General features: G+C 44.6%; 1 pseudogene; it reads left to right on the top strand.

The window, feature by feature from the left end:
• Positions 1–4,491, top strand: LOC121557446 (annotated as a pseudogene).
• The last annotated feature ends 11,183 nt before the right edge of the window (positions 4,492–15,674 follow it).

The raw sequence follows: 15,674 nt of genomic DNA, 5'->3' as shown, positions 1-15,674 counted from the left end.
ATGTATTTGTTCCTCTGTAATCTGTGTATTAATGGTATCTATGGCGCTTCAGCTTTTTACCCAAAGATACTTTATGACCTTTTATTTTACTCTCATGTGATAACGTACATTGGGTGCATGACCTAGATATTTGTCATTTACTCCTATGCTTTCTGTGAATTCACCAGCTTGACAGTGATGGCATATGAAAAGTATGTTGCCATCTGCAAGCCGTTACAATACCACTCTATCATGACTACTCAAAAAGTGTGGACTGCCTCTTGTAACATGGCTTTTCTAATGGCTAGAAAGTAGCATTGGGATGGGACTAACAGCTAGGTTACCCCTCCGTGGCGTCGAAATCGATAATCTCTACTGCTCAAACTCAGCGGTCGTGAAGCTCTCATGTGTGGATACCACTCTGACCAACCTCTGTGGCTTCATTGTCACGTTTTCTCATGTCTCTCAAACAATACTCATCCTGATTTTCCTATGTGAACATCATCAAAGCGTCTTTGCGTTCCCGGGCAGAGAGGAGGAATTTCATGCAGACCTCATCTGATCACGCTGACTAACTTCACCATATCCATCACCTTCGATGTGATGTATGCTCACTACGGCAGCTACCCCAGCCTGCTGGCCCTGAGGAATATCATGGCGGTAGAGCCTCCTCTGGTGAACCCTATCATAGCTCCAAGATGGCGTAGGAGTGCGGTCGTGTTCTTCTATTTTTCATACATATTTCCCTATCACACTTTTCATCCTGCTACTAAATATACTCTCCTGAAACCCGCCTCACTCAATGTGGAACGGATTCTATTATTTACTCACCTTTACCTAGAATCTCCAGTTGAAACTAGCTAGCCAGCTAACTAGCTACTTGCTATTAGCCACCGTTAGCTGTTTTCACCCAGAACATTGGATTTTCTGCCAGAATAACTAAATCACTGGACCCTAACACCGGATCGCAACTAGCTATCTACAACCAAATGGACGTTGCTTTAGGCCAGGGTTCTTCAATTCCGGTCCTGGAGGGCCAAAACACCTCTGTTTTTCATCCTCTCCTTCTAATCAGGGGCTAATTCAGACCTGGGACACCAGGTGAGTGCAATTAACTACCAGGTAGAAATAAAAAACAGAAGTGTTTCGGCCCTCCAGGACTGGAATTGAATAACCCTGCTGTAGGCTAATCACCACTGCCCCTGAAGCAAGCACCAGTTAGCCTTGAGCCAGGCCCATATCCCGGCTCTCTACCTCTTTGTCTACCGGACGGGAGTAGCCAGCTAACTAGCTACTTGCTATTAGCCACCGTTAGCGTTTTTTTACCATTGTCCGTGGCCTGCACTACCTACCAGCCAGCTCTAGCCTGGACTATTATCAGCCAGTCTGCACTGTCTGCACAGCGCGTTATCGACCCAGAACATAATGGATTTTCTGCCGGAATCACTAAATCACTGGACCTTTAACACCTGATCATCGCAACTAGCTAGCTGCAACCAAATGGATGTTGTTGTTGGCTAATCAGCCTTGAGCTAGCCTCGAGTCCGGCACATCTCCCGGCTGTCTACCGGACAGGCCCATCTAGAGTCGACACGGAGCCCCGCCGATCCATCACGACTGGTCTGCCGACGTAATCGTCTGTGGTTTCAACAGGCTTCCTGTTGCGACGACCACGAAGATCCATCTGCTAGCCCCGGCCCGCTAGCACACGGAAACAACAGCCGTACTTCCTGCTCGCTGTGCTTTAGCACCAATTCAAACTGCTCTCGGACTCACATATTGCTGTTCACTGGACCGTATGATCACTCAGCTGCACAGCTGATGCCTGCTGGACTGTTCCTTTACACGGTACCCTGTCCTGTTTATCTGTTTAGCCTCAGCCCAAACTTTCATCGTCATTACCAGTTGTTGTCTTAGCTCTCTTTAATAACACCTGTGATTGCTTTATGCCTCTCTCCCATGTCAATATGCCTTGCCTATTGCTGTTCCAGTTAGTTCTTATTATACAATTTGAATATAGAACCCCAAGTCATTCTCAAACTGTCTCAAATAGCTCCTTTGTTCCACCCCCCATACACGCTGAGACCAGCTCAATCGGTGCCTCCAGTGATGCTATCTCTTTCATTGTTACCCAACGCTTAGGTTTACCTCCACTATACTCATATCCTTCCATATCCTTGTCTGTACATAATGCCCTGAATCTATTCTACAACGCCCGGAAATCTGCCCCCTTTATTCTCTGTACCCAACGCACTAGAAGACCAGTTCTTAAAGCCTTTAGCCATATCCTTATTCTAGTCCTCCTCTGTTCCTCTGGTGATGTAGAGGCTAACCCAGGCCCTGCAGCCCCCAGTATCACTCTTACTCCCCAGGAGTTATCATTTGTTGACTTCTATAACCGTAAAAGCCTTGGTTTTCTGCACGTTAACATCAGAAGCCTCCTTCCTAAGTTTGTGTTATTCACTGCGTTAGCACACTCCGCCAACCCTGATGTTCTAGCAGTGTCTGAATCCTGGCTTAGGCCACCAAAAATTCAGAAATTTCCATCCCCAACTACAACATTTTCCGTCTAGATAGAACTGCCAAAGGGGGTGGAGTTGCAATCTACTGTAGAGATAGCCTGCAGAGCTCTATCATACTATTCAGGTCTGTGCCCAAACAGTTTGAGCTCCTACTTCTAAAAATCCACCTTTCCAGAAATAAGTCTCTCACTGTTGCCGCTTGCTACAGACCCCCCTCAGACCCCAGCTATGCCCTGGACACCATATGTGAATTGACTGCCCCCCATCTATCCTCAGAGTTCGTACTGCTTTGTGACCTAAACTGGGATATGCTTAATACCCCGGCCATCCTACAATCCAAACTAGATGCCCTCAATCTCACACAAATTATCAAGGAACCTACCAGGTTCAACCCTAAATCTGTAAACATGGGCACCCTCATAGATATCATCCTGACTAACTTACCCTCGAAATACACCTCCGCTGTCTTCAACCAGGATCTCAGCGATCACTGCCTTACTGCCTGTGTTCATAACGGGTCCGCGGTCAAACGACTACCCCTCATCACTGTCAAACGCTCCCTAAAACACTTTAGCGAGCAGGCCTTCCTAATTGACCTGGCTCAGGTATCCTGGATGGATATCGATCTCATTCTGTCAGTAGAGGATGCCTGGTTGTTCTTTAAAAGTGCTTTCCTCTCAATCTTAAATTAGCATGCCCCATTCAAAAAATTCAGAACTAAGAACAGATATAGCCCCTGGTTCTCCTCAGACTTGACTGCCCTTGACCAGCACAAAAACATCCTGTGGCGTACTGCATTAGCATCGAATAGTCCCCGCGATATGCAACTTTTCAGGGAAGTCAGAAACCAATATACACAAGCAGTTAGGATAGCAAAGGCTAGCTTTTTCAAACAGAAATTTGCATCCTGTAGCACTAACTCCAAAAAGTTTTGGGACACTGTAAAGTCCATGGAGAATAAGAGCACCTCCTCCCAGCTGCCCACTGCACTGAGGCTAGGAAACACTATCACCACCGATAAATCTACAATAACCGAGAATTTCAACAAGCATTTTGCTACGGCTGGCCATGCATTCCACCTGGCTACCACTACCCCGGCCACCAGCTCTGCACCCTCCGCTGCAACTTGCCCATGCCCCCCCCACTTCTCCTTCACACAAATTCAGACAGCTGATGTTCTGAAAGAACATTTGTAATACAAAAAAGTATTATATTTGTGGTAAAAGTTGATTGTGATATAATTAAGGTTAAAAAAAGATATGCTATGAGGGTGTGGTGCCTGGCCTTAGTTGCTACATCCATTTTTGGATTCATAGATTAATGATATAAACTCAATGATTCTTGAAGAATATAACTTATAAATGCCTCATGAGCTTAGTTCAACTGTCGTACCCCATCAGATGGGTATACTACAAAGCAAGATTAATGACAGCTAACTTTGATAAGCAATCAGAAACTATTTATTTTCTGGTTCATTAACAAAGCTAAACTTAGATATGTATTCTTGTTTGTTTAATATATTAGACCAAGCACATTTCAAGCGTATTTTTCACAAAAATTCAAAGTTATGAGAATATTTAGGCACGTTAGCTGGATAACGGCTTTGTAGTATAACCCTCTGAACCCAAAATGTAAGCTTTTTTTACTCCAATGTTTGTAAACGACGTGAACATATAGACAACCGTCACCCACGAGGCATCGTTACCTGTCACTCCACAAAAGCCGCGGCCCTTGCAGAGGAAGGGAAACAACTACTTAGAGCGAGTGACATCACTAATTGTACGCTAGCGCACACCGCCAACTAGCTAGCCATTTCACATCCGCTAGACATGCCATGTTTAATGTACTATTTTCTATGAATGATTGTATTTCTATAGAATTTAAGCAAGGCTTTGAACACCCCAGATAGGCCTGTGTTTCAAAATGGTATCTGTTTTTCTCTATATGGTTTCCTTGACTCTGAGAATATCTTTAATTTCCCCCAGTGTAGCGATGGGATGGATGGAGATTAAATTAAATTGAAATTCAGAATGTAATATTTCTGTTCATTATTCTTGTTTATTCATTTTATATTACTCTAAATGTGTAGCCTACATTCAACCATACTTTCTAGTTACATGCATATTATGATTATTGCATTAATGAAATAATGAATTGCCTTCAAAAGCTGTCGTGATGATCCATTTATTTTGAGAAATACACAGAGGAAGAGGCCTGGTTAAGAACATAAATAGTGCGTTATCACAACTATAAATAAAAATGATTTTACAGCATTGTCCCCACAAGCATTATTGACATAATTTATTTTCGGAGAATATTAAGAATAAAACACACTTGACAGAGTAGCTTTGCATATTGTTGTTCAAATAGCATATATGGTAGGTTACCCAGTGGCTCACCAGGAGGAGGATTGGCCATTCTTGTTATAACATTTGGAAGATGAACGAGATAAGTCACAGTGACACAAATGAGAGATCTCACACTGACCATTTTAGTCACCCTAGCAGAGCTGGTTAGACTTGTTTTCAAGTTATCTAGAGAGGTGAGTGACTATAACGCAGGTTAGCGTTTTTCATCATGAATCTTGATCTGGAGGCAGCCACAAAGCCACTAGCTGGCACAGCCACAAAGTCAAAATCTGATTTTAAACCTAACCTTAACCACACTGCTAACCCTAATGCCCAGTGGCAACCCATCATTCAGGGCAGGTGGGGCTGAACACCACATTTTTAGCTTGCCTGTTTTGCATGTTATTTCAGCATTAATATGTGTCACATATCAGTTTGCAAACAATATAAAAAAACGAAAACAATCATGAGTCAATAAAGCTGCATACAAACATGGTCTCTTTTTTGCTTTCTTGAGTAAGGCAGCTCCAAAATGCAGGTGTTTCAGCCTAGCTCAGTGCTTTCTGTGATGGTGGGGCAGCCAGCGGAAAATACGGAGCATAGGGGTTGGTAATGTTCTCTAGTTGCGCCATGATTGGCTCAGTGTTCTGTCACTCATGGGGACACTACGTCACCGCCAAGTCTAAGGGTAGAACTAGAAAATTCATGCCCCTTGGGTGCTGCTATACAGTTACATTAGAAGTGCCCTTCCAAGAAGGCTCAAGGTCATTGGTCATAGATAAAATGATGTCAAATCACGTTATATCTACAGTAGCTTTGATTGGACTGATCATGTCAACATCGTACTTTCTAAATCTTAGCTAGCAGTCATCATCATGAATCAAGTCGACAATCTACTGGCAAATCATTTTTAATCCTTGTCATATGAAGAGAAATAATGAAGAGAAATTATAGATAAAATGTATCAGTGCTCATCCGCCATTGGACATAAACATTACACAACAAGTTGGAAATCGCAAATTCATCAATGAGTGGTTTGGAAGGAATCAGTGGCTAACTTCAAGCATTGCAAAGCAATCACTAGCATCCTATTCAGTGGAGTGGCTGTGTGGTCCCAAGTCTGGGATTAAGGGAATCTTTTCCAAGCTTAAAATGATAAACATTCAACATTGGCCAGGCTGTCAATAAAGCATGATTTGTTCCGCTCTCAAAACAATTGTTGTCTCGGAACTGCGAAATCTGACTTCAGTGAATTCAAGACAACTGGGAACTCGGGAAAAAACTAGCTCCGACTGGGAAAATAAGTTTTGAACGGTCATCCAACTCAGAATAGTAAATCTGGAACTCGGGCCTCTTTCTAGATCTATGACCTGAAGATCACTGATGTCATCATGATTCAACCCTGTTTTTTTCAGAGTTCCCAGTTGTCTTGAAAGCACCATAAATCCAGAGAATGCCAGACTTTGATGAGAAAGTTTGATGACAAAATGTGTTGGGACTCTACTGTTGGGAAAGCTTTATGTAGGCCCTAACAGTTTGTCGGCACCGTTTGTCACCGTTATACTGCAATTCATGTATTGTTTAGTGTTGTGTTGTGTAGTGGCTTTGTGGCATGCATCCCACATGTTTGTTTTGTTTGCCCCACCAAGATTTACATGCTAAAATCACCACTGCTAATGCCTAACCCTAACCTTAAATGAAGACCAAAAAGCAAATGTTTGTTTTTTGTGAATTATCACAATAAAGCCAATTTTGACTTTGCAGCTGGCCTATCTAAGGGGAAATCGCTCAGTTCTGCCTCCAGGACGAGACTCAGACAATAAATGTCAACCTGCGACTATAACTGTGATACTGTTTTGCATGTAAAAACGCTTACTACTTGCAAAGACATACAAGAAACACCCACATCAAAGCACGCCTCCAAGACCCAAATATCATTAGCTGTTAACAAATATGTTATTTGACGTTCACAATGAACTTTGTGGTTGAACTTGGTGAACTTGCATGGCAGGTGAGCATTCTACAAATAGAATGAAGTCTTTGTTGGAGGATCTATCTGAGGGAAACAATTATTTGATCCCCTGCTGATTTTGTACGTTTGCCCACTGACAAAGAAATGATCAGTCTATAATTTTAATGGTAGGTTTATTTGAACAGTGAGAGATAGAATAACAACAAAAAAAGAAAAGCGCATGTAAAAAATGTTATAAATTGACTTGCATTTTAATGAGGGAATTAAGTATTTGACCCCCTCTCAATCAGAAAGATTTCTGGCTCCCAGGTGTCTTTTATATAGGTAACGAGCTGAGATTAGGAGCACACTCTTAAAGGGAGTGCTCCTAATTTCAGCTTGTTACCTGTATAAAAGACACCTGTCCAAAATCTCCACCATGGCCAAGACCAAAGAGCTCTCCAAGGATGTCAGGGACAAGATCGTAGACCTAAACAAGGCTGTAATGGGCTACAAGACCATCGCCAAGCAGCTTGGTGAGAAGGTGACAACAGTTGGTGCGATTATTCGCAAATGGAAGAAACACAAAATAACTGTCAATCTCCCTCGGCCTGGGGCTCCATGCAAGATCTCACCTCGTGGAGTTGCAATGATCATGAGAACGGTGAGGAATCAGCCCATAACTACATGGGAGGATCTTGTCAATGATCTCAAGGCAGCTGGGACCATAGTCACCAAGAAAACAATTGGTAACACACTACGCCATGAAGGACTGAAATCCTGCAGCGCCCGCAAGGTCCCCCTGTTCAAGAAAGCACATATACAGGCCCGTCTGAAGATTGCCAATGAACACCTGAATGATTCAGAGGAGAACTGGGTGAAAGTGTTGTGGTCAGATGAGACCAAAATCGAGCTCTTTGGCATCAACTCAACTGCCGTGTTTGGAGGAGGAAGAATGCTGCCTATGACCCCAAGAACACCATCCCCACCGTCAAACATGGAGGTGGAAACATTATGCTTTGGGGTTGTTTTTCTGCTAAGGGGACAGGACAACTTCACCGCATCAATGGGACGATGGACGGGACGATGGACGGGGCCATGTACCATCAAATCTTGGGTGAGAACCTCTTTCCCTCAGCCAGGGCATTGAAAATGGGTCGTGGATGGGTATTCCAGCATGACAATGACCCAAAACACACGGCCATGGCAACAAAGGAGTGGCTCAAGAAGAAGCACATTAAGGTCCTGGAGTGGCCTAGCTAGTCTCCAGACCTTAATCCCATAGAAAACCTGTGGAGGAAGCTGAAGGTTCGAGTTGCCAAACGTCAGCCTCTAAACCTTAATGACTTGGAGAAGATCTGCAAAGAGGAGTGGGACAAAATCGCTCCTGAGATGTGTGCAAACCTGGTGGCCAACTACAAGAAACGTCTGACCTCTGTGATTGCCAACAAGGGTTTTGCCACCAAGTACTAAGTCATGTTTTGCAGAGGGGTCAAATACTTATTTCCCTCATTAAAATGCAAATAAATGTCTAACATTTTTGACATGCGTTTTATTTTTATTTATTTTTTTTATTCTGTAACTCACTGTTCAAATAAACCTACCATTAAAAGTATAGACTGATCATGTCTTTGTCAGTGGGCAAACGTACAAAATCAGCAGGGGACAAAATACTTTTTTTCCTCACTGTATGTGCTCTTCTATTGTTGCAAAACAAAAATAGCTCCCCCTGGCACTGAAATAAAATAATTTGAGGTGGCTGTTACTGAAATGTGCACTTCAGTTGAACCCGATACTGCAACAATATAGCTCTGTATAGTAGGCTATTTTCCATCCTGTTATGCTAATAGAAAAAATCATAACACTACCACTATATCAGAGAGGGAAGGGCCAACAAAGCTACAATCAATGGTTGGCTAGTCAGTATGTCAATCCAGCTCAAGATGCAAGGTTTGTCCAATGACAAGTGTAAATCATTTGATTTACTGCCTGAAGCTATACATACCCTACTTTGTGCCATTGCTAAAACAATCATTCATACCACCATAAGACAGTAAAAATACATAATTTATACATGTGTAGCCTACATTCAACCATACTTTCTAGTTACATGCATATTATTTTTATTGCATCAATGAAACAATGAATTTTCTTCCAAAGTGGTCGTGAATATCCATTTATTTTGAGATACACTGAGGAGGCCTGGTTATAAGCACATAGTTGCTTTATCACAACTTAATAACCTAAAAAATATATTTTTTTTGGGATTCGTGCATGAAATGGAACCAGAGGCCAAACGATTGAAGTCCGATATTGTGACGTTTTTTGACAGCGCAATGTGAGTTTTTATTAGAGTCAGTATAGCAATGTAACGATACTGATCTGTCAGTTTCCCTATATAATTCCCTACATTTCCCACTGACACGGTATAAACAGCTCTGCAGGCTTCACTGTCATGGTGCACAGTCAGTACACAACACTATGCTCATCATGTCTTAGCAGGATCAGATGGTGATGGGTGTAGCAAACACTGGACAAGCCAGAAGCTTCAAAGATTGAAACTACAGTGGGGGAAAAAAGTATTTAGTCAGCCACCAATTGTGCAAGTTCTCCCACTTAAAAAGATGAGAGAGGTCTGTAATTGTCATCATAGGTACACGTCAACTATGACAGACAAAATGAGAAAAAATAATCCAGAAAATCACATTGTAGGATTTTTAATGAATTTATTTGCAAATTATGGTGGAAAATAAGTATCTGGTCAATAACAAAAGTTTCTCAGTACTTTGTTATATACCCTTTGTTGGCAATGACACAGCTCAAACGTTTTCTGTAAGTCTTCACAAGGTTTTCACACACTTGCTGGTATTTTGGCCCATTCCTCCATGCAGATCTCCTCTAGAGCAGTGATGTTTTGGGGCTGTCGCTGGGCAAGACGGACTTTCAACTCCCTCCAAAGATTTTCTATGGGGTTGAGATCTGGAGACTGGCTAGGCCACTCCAGGACCTTGAAATGCTTCTTACGAAGCCACTCCTTCGTTGCCCGGGCGGTGTGTTTGGGATCATTGTCATGCTGAAAGACCCAGCCACGTTTCATCTTCAATGCCCTTGCTGATGGAAGGAGGTTTTCACTCAAAATCTCACGATACATGGCCCCATTCATTCTTTCCTTTGCAGAGCGTCTGCCTTACCGTTCTGGGACCCTGGGATGTAAGTGATCTTAAAAACGAACCGGGTCAGGAACATGTTCCACCTAGCCTGACGAGGGTTCAATCTCCTCGCTGCCCGGATGTACTCCAGGTTGCGATGGTCAGTCAGAATGAGAAAAGGGTGTTGAGCCCCCTCAAGCCAATGCCTCCACACCTTAAGGGCTTGAACCACGGCTAACAGCTCCCTGTCCCCTACGTCATAATTACGCTCCGCCGGGCTGAGCTTCTTAGAATAAAACGCGCAGGGACGGAGCTTAGGAGGCGTGCCGGAGCGTTGCGATAGTACTGCCCCAATACCGGCCTCTGACGCGTCCACCTCTACCTGGAACGCTAAAGTGGGGTCCGGGTGCGCCAGCACCGGAGCCGAAGTGAACAGGTCCTTCAGTTTACGAAACGCCCTGTCCGCTTCAGCCGACCACTGCAAATGCTGCTGCACCTCTTTAACAGTGGTTGGGGTTTGCCAGTTACGCACGGCTGACACCCGGTCAATCTCCATCTTCAACCCTGACGCGGACAACCGATGACCCAAGAAGGAGATGGACTCCTGGAAAAACAGACATTTCTCTGCCTTGACATACAAGTCATGCTCCAACAGCCTACCCAACACTCAGCGCACCAGGGCTACATGCTCGGCTCGTGTAGCAGAGTACACTAGGATGTCGTCAATGTACACTACCACTCCCTGCCCATGCAGGTCCCGGAAGATCTCGTCCACAAATGATTGGAAGACTGAAGGAGCATTCATTAACCCGTATGGCATGACAAGATACTCATAATGACCTGAGGTGGTACTAAATGGCGTCTTCCATTCATCCCCCTCCCTAATGCGCACCAAGTTATAAGCGCTCCTGATTTGTGAAGAAACGCGCTCCGCGTAATGATTCAGTCATACTCGCAATCAGAGGTAGAGGTTAACTGTATTTCACAGTAATCTGATTGAGACTACGATAATCAATACACGGGCGCAAACCTCCGTCCTTCTTCTTCACAAAAAAGAAACTCGAGGACGCAGGGGAAGTGGAGGGCCGTATGTATCCTTGTCTCAGGGACTCCGCTATGTCTGTTTCCATAGCCGCCGTCTCCTCTTGAGACAGAGGATACACATGGCTCCGCGGAAGTGCCGCACCTGTCTGGAGGTTTATCGCACAATCTCCCTGTCTATGAGGTGGCAATCGCGTCGCCCTCGTCTTGCTGAACACGAGTGCCAAATCCTCATACTCAGGGGGAATGTGCATTGCGGACACTTGGTTCGGACTCTCCACCGTGGTCGCCCCCAACGGAAACACCTAAACATCGTCCAACACACTGGCCAGACCATTCCTTGAGAGCCCTCTGTTGCCACGAAATTGTGGGGTCATGGGTGATTAACCAAGGAAGCCCCAGCACCACGGGATACGCAGGAGAGTCAATGAGGTACAACTGAATAATCTCCTCATGACCCCCCTGCGTCTTCATCTTTAGTGGCGCTCTGACCTCCCTAATCAACCCAGATCCCAACGGGCGGCTATCTAGGGCATGGACAGGAAAGGCTGCATCAACGGGCAGGAGGGGAATCCCTAACTTAGAACAACATTTCCGATCAATAAAGTTCCCAGCTGCGCCTGAATCGACTAGCGCCTTATGCTGGGAATGAGATGCAACCTGAGGAAATACCACAGGTATACACAAGGGAACAACAGAGAGCTCTGGGTGAGTGGGGTGTCTACTCACCTGAAATGACTCCCCAGTGCGCAACCTGTTGCCTCGATTCCTCGGAGACCCTCCCCAGCACCTAGCCGCAGTGTGTCCTCCACGGCCACAGCTGGTGCAGGGGACGGCCCCCCTCGGGTTCTCTGTCCTACTCTCTCTTGCGCCAGCACCCCCGAGCTCTATCGGGCTCGGCTCGGAGGTGCTGGGGGATGGAATGGACGGCCCCATCTCGGGATGTCCGCGGGTGGCCAGCAGGGTATCCAGACGGATGGACATGTCCACTAGCTGGTCAAAGGACAGATTGGTGTCCCTGCAGGCCAGCTCTCGACGAACGTCCTCACGCAGGCTACACCGATAGTGATCGATGAGGGCCCTCTCATTCCACCCCGCATCTGCCGCTAGTGTCCGGAAATCCAGGGCGAACTCCTGTGCGCTCCTCTTCCCCTGTCGGAGGTGGAACAGACGCTCCCCCGCCGCTTTACCCTCAGGACGGTGATCGAAAACTGCCCTGAAGCGACGGGAGAACTCCGCGTAGCTGATGGTTGCGGCGTCTATTCCCCTCCATTCGGCGTTGGCCCACTCCAACGCCTTGCCGGAGAGACAGGAGATGAGGGCGGAAACGCTCTCGTATCCCGAGGGCGCCGGGTGTATGGTGGCCAGGTAGAGTTCCACCTGAAGGAGGAACCCCTGACACCCGGCTGCGGTGCCATCATACGCCCTCGGGAGCGAGAGCCGAATCCCACTGGATTCCGGAGCTGATCTGGTGGGGCTGGCGATGGTGGTGGTAATGTAGGAGGAGGTGTGGGCACGCCTCACCTCTCCCATCGGCGCAGGGTGTTCATTACCTCCTGCATGGCGGAGCCGAGTTGCTGGATCATGGCGTCCTGGCAGCTGACCCGATCCTCCAGCGACTCGGTCGCCGCCGCTGCTCCTGCTGACTCCATGTATGGAGTGTCGTTCTGTCAAAAGGCTGATGTGGATGCGGTGTTGGAGTCAGGCGCAGGACACAGAAGCTTAGTCGATCCGACTTTAATAGTCACAGGAGCAAAATACAACTCCAACGGGCCTCATGAACAGGAGGCGAGCGAATACGCAAAACAGTGCGTAAAGTGCGAACAGCACTAACAATAAGAAAACAAAATACCTACACCAACAGACAGGCGTACAACGACACACATCTACAAACAAAACCAAAGGAAACTTATAGGTGACATAATCAATAAGTGATATGGAACAGGTGCACTAATCAGACAAAACCAAACAAACATAGATAACATCAAACGGTGACAGCTAGTACTCCGGGGACGACGAACGCCGAAGCCTGCCCGAACAAGGAGGAGGAGCAGCCTCGGCAGAATTCGTGACAGGGACCAACACTTTACATGTTGCGTTTATATTTTTGTTCAGTGTATTTTGATGTCCATTAGGGAACATTATGAAAAGGTTCCTATTTGTGTCGGACGTTATCCATGAGACATTCAATGAAAGGAAATGTCTCTTGATGGTCAAAGGAATGTCACATGATGGTACTTTTTAGGATGTTCTCAGGACTTCAATTTACTAGTCTTCAGGACGTCACAAGATGGCCCCAAGGGAACGTTCTCTGGGGAACCTTTGTCTAGTTCCCTGTAAGTTACTAGGACGTCACGAGGACCATTACATTTACATTACACTAATTTAGCAGACACTCTTATCCAGAGCGACTTACAGGAGCAATTAGGGTTAAGTGCCTTGCTCAAGGACACATTGACAGATTTTTCACCTAGTCGGCTCGGGGATTAGAACCAGAGACCTTTCGGTTACTGGCACAACGCTCTTTACCACTAAGCTACCTGCCACCCCATGTCAAGACATTCTCAATACTTTTATTTTTCTAGTCATTAGGACATTACGGGAAGGTCCCAAGGAAATGTTTTCTGGGGAACCTTTGCCTAGTTCCCTGTAAGGACATCACCGAGGACCATGTCAGGACCTTTTTAGAACATTCTCAATACTTTTATTTTACTAGTCATTAGGACATTACAGGAAGGTCCTAAGGGAATGTTTTCTGGGGCACCTTTGCCTAGTTCCCTGTAAATTACTAGGACGTCACCGAGGACCATGTCAGGACCTTTTTAGGACGTTCTCAATATTTAGTTACCTTTTTTTTTCTTTTTTTTTGTCATGTAGCAGACACTCTTATCCAGAGCGACTTACAGGAGCAATTAGGGTTAAGTACCTTGCTCAAGGACACATCGACACATTTTTCACCTAGTCAGCTCAGGAATTAGAACCAGCGACCTTTCGGTTACTGGCACAACGCTCTTAACCACTAAGCTAGCTACCTACCTGCCATCAAGTGACATCCCCGGGAAAGACCGGGAACTAGACAAAAGATCCAGGGGACTATGACACAATGTCCCAAAAATGTCAAAAAAACGCAGTGGCGAACCGTTACTATTGAACCTAGGCCTTCAGAAATCTTTTAATAGCTTACGTTGTATCAAACCAAAAAATCTAGAAAAATAACAGACAACATAGCATCACTTAATGCGCTGAAATCCGAAGGGGCTGGCCAGCAGAGATAGGTGGGATGGGATGAGGGAAACCGAGGGTTGGAATCTGGAACTGGAGATGAGTGAGAGTGAAGATGCTGAGTGAGGGGTAAAATGATGGTTAAAAAAATACAAAAACAATGACACTAAAAAGGAAGGTTGTTACATCCAATGCCTGGGCTTTTTGCTCCTGTAGGTCGCTCTGGATGGGCGCATCTGCTAGATGACTAAAATGTAATGTAAATGTTGAGAAGCTTCACTCCAGGTGGATTGTACGTTTAAAAGTCAATAAAAACGATTGAAAAAATTATAATTGCAACATCATCCACCTTGAAGTTGATAACAATTGCTGCTGCAGTTGTCATCGCCATCGTCACAGTATTAAAACACCTGCTAGCTACTATTGTGGGAAGATTACCGCTTGCTATTGCCACTTGTTTTTTTTGTTCTGTTTCCACCCATTGCAAGTCAAAATGTTGTTGGTTCAGTCCACTCTCACTCCACAATTCTGCTCTAATACAGTTGAATGGCAGGGAAAGGGGATACCTAGTCAGTTGCACAACTGAACGCATTCAACCAAATTGTGTCTTCCCATTTAACTCAACCCCTCTTAATCTACGTCATAAAAATTATTGAAAAGATTAATTAGAAATGAAAACGAAATAAAAAAAGTCATCGGAGAAGCACCCGGAATAAACCGGGAACTACACAAAACCTCCAGGGGAGCATGACACAACGTCCTGACCACTTTAGGCGACCATTTCGTGATGCTCCAGGGACGTCCTAACGATAAATTGTTGTTTGCAAGGAACCAATCCAAACATCTAACAGCAGAATATAATTTTTCACACCAATTCTGAATACTGTATAAAACCAGAATGGTTCTAAAACAGAGCGTTGGGGAACACCATATTTAATTGGTGAATTATAAAGATCAGATACCTAATATTACATAAAACATTCTCAGTGAGAATACATGATGAACTTTATGCAATTTTTTTTAATGATCTTTGGGCTACAGAGAAACTATGCCAAAATGCCACATATTTGTATTGTCAATTATTCCAACTTAAAAAACAAAACACATAATTATATTTTACAAAAATAAACAATCATGTTATGTTTTAGGGTTAAGGCCTAGTTCCCTTTTACAAGCCTGCCTGGTTTTAATGATCCTAAAGCCATACATAATAGGATTGAAAAGTGGTGGACATATTAGAAAATAAACAAATAAAAAGTGTGACGTATAGATGGACGATGTGCAGTATCATGTCTACCTTGTAGAATCGCAAATAAACAGCCAAAGGAGAAGTTCAGCAAAGAGGCTATATGTGGTGTACAGGTGTTAAACGCTTTCTGTTTCATCTCTTTTGAAGACTTTAAACATATTTCTAGAATTCTTACATATGAGTATATGTTAGGAAATATAGTACAAGTCAAAG

The sequence above is a fragment of the Coregonus clupeaformis genome, unplaced genomic scaffold, assembly GCF_020615455.1.
Source record: "Coregonus clupeaformis isolate EN_2021a unplaced genomic scaffold, ASM2061545v1 scaf1843, whole genome shotgun sequence".
In the NCBI taxonomy this organism is placed as follows: domain Eukaryota; kingdom Metazoa; phylum Chordata; class Actinopteri; order Salmoniformes; family Salmonidae; genus Coregonus; species Coregonus clupeaformis.
This window is presented reverse-complemented; position numbering and strand designations above follow the sequence as displayed.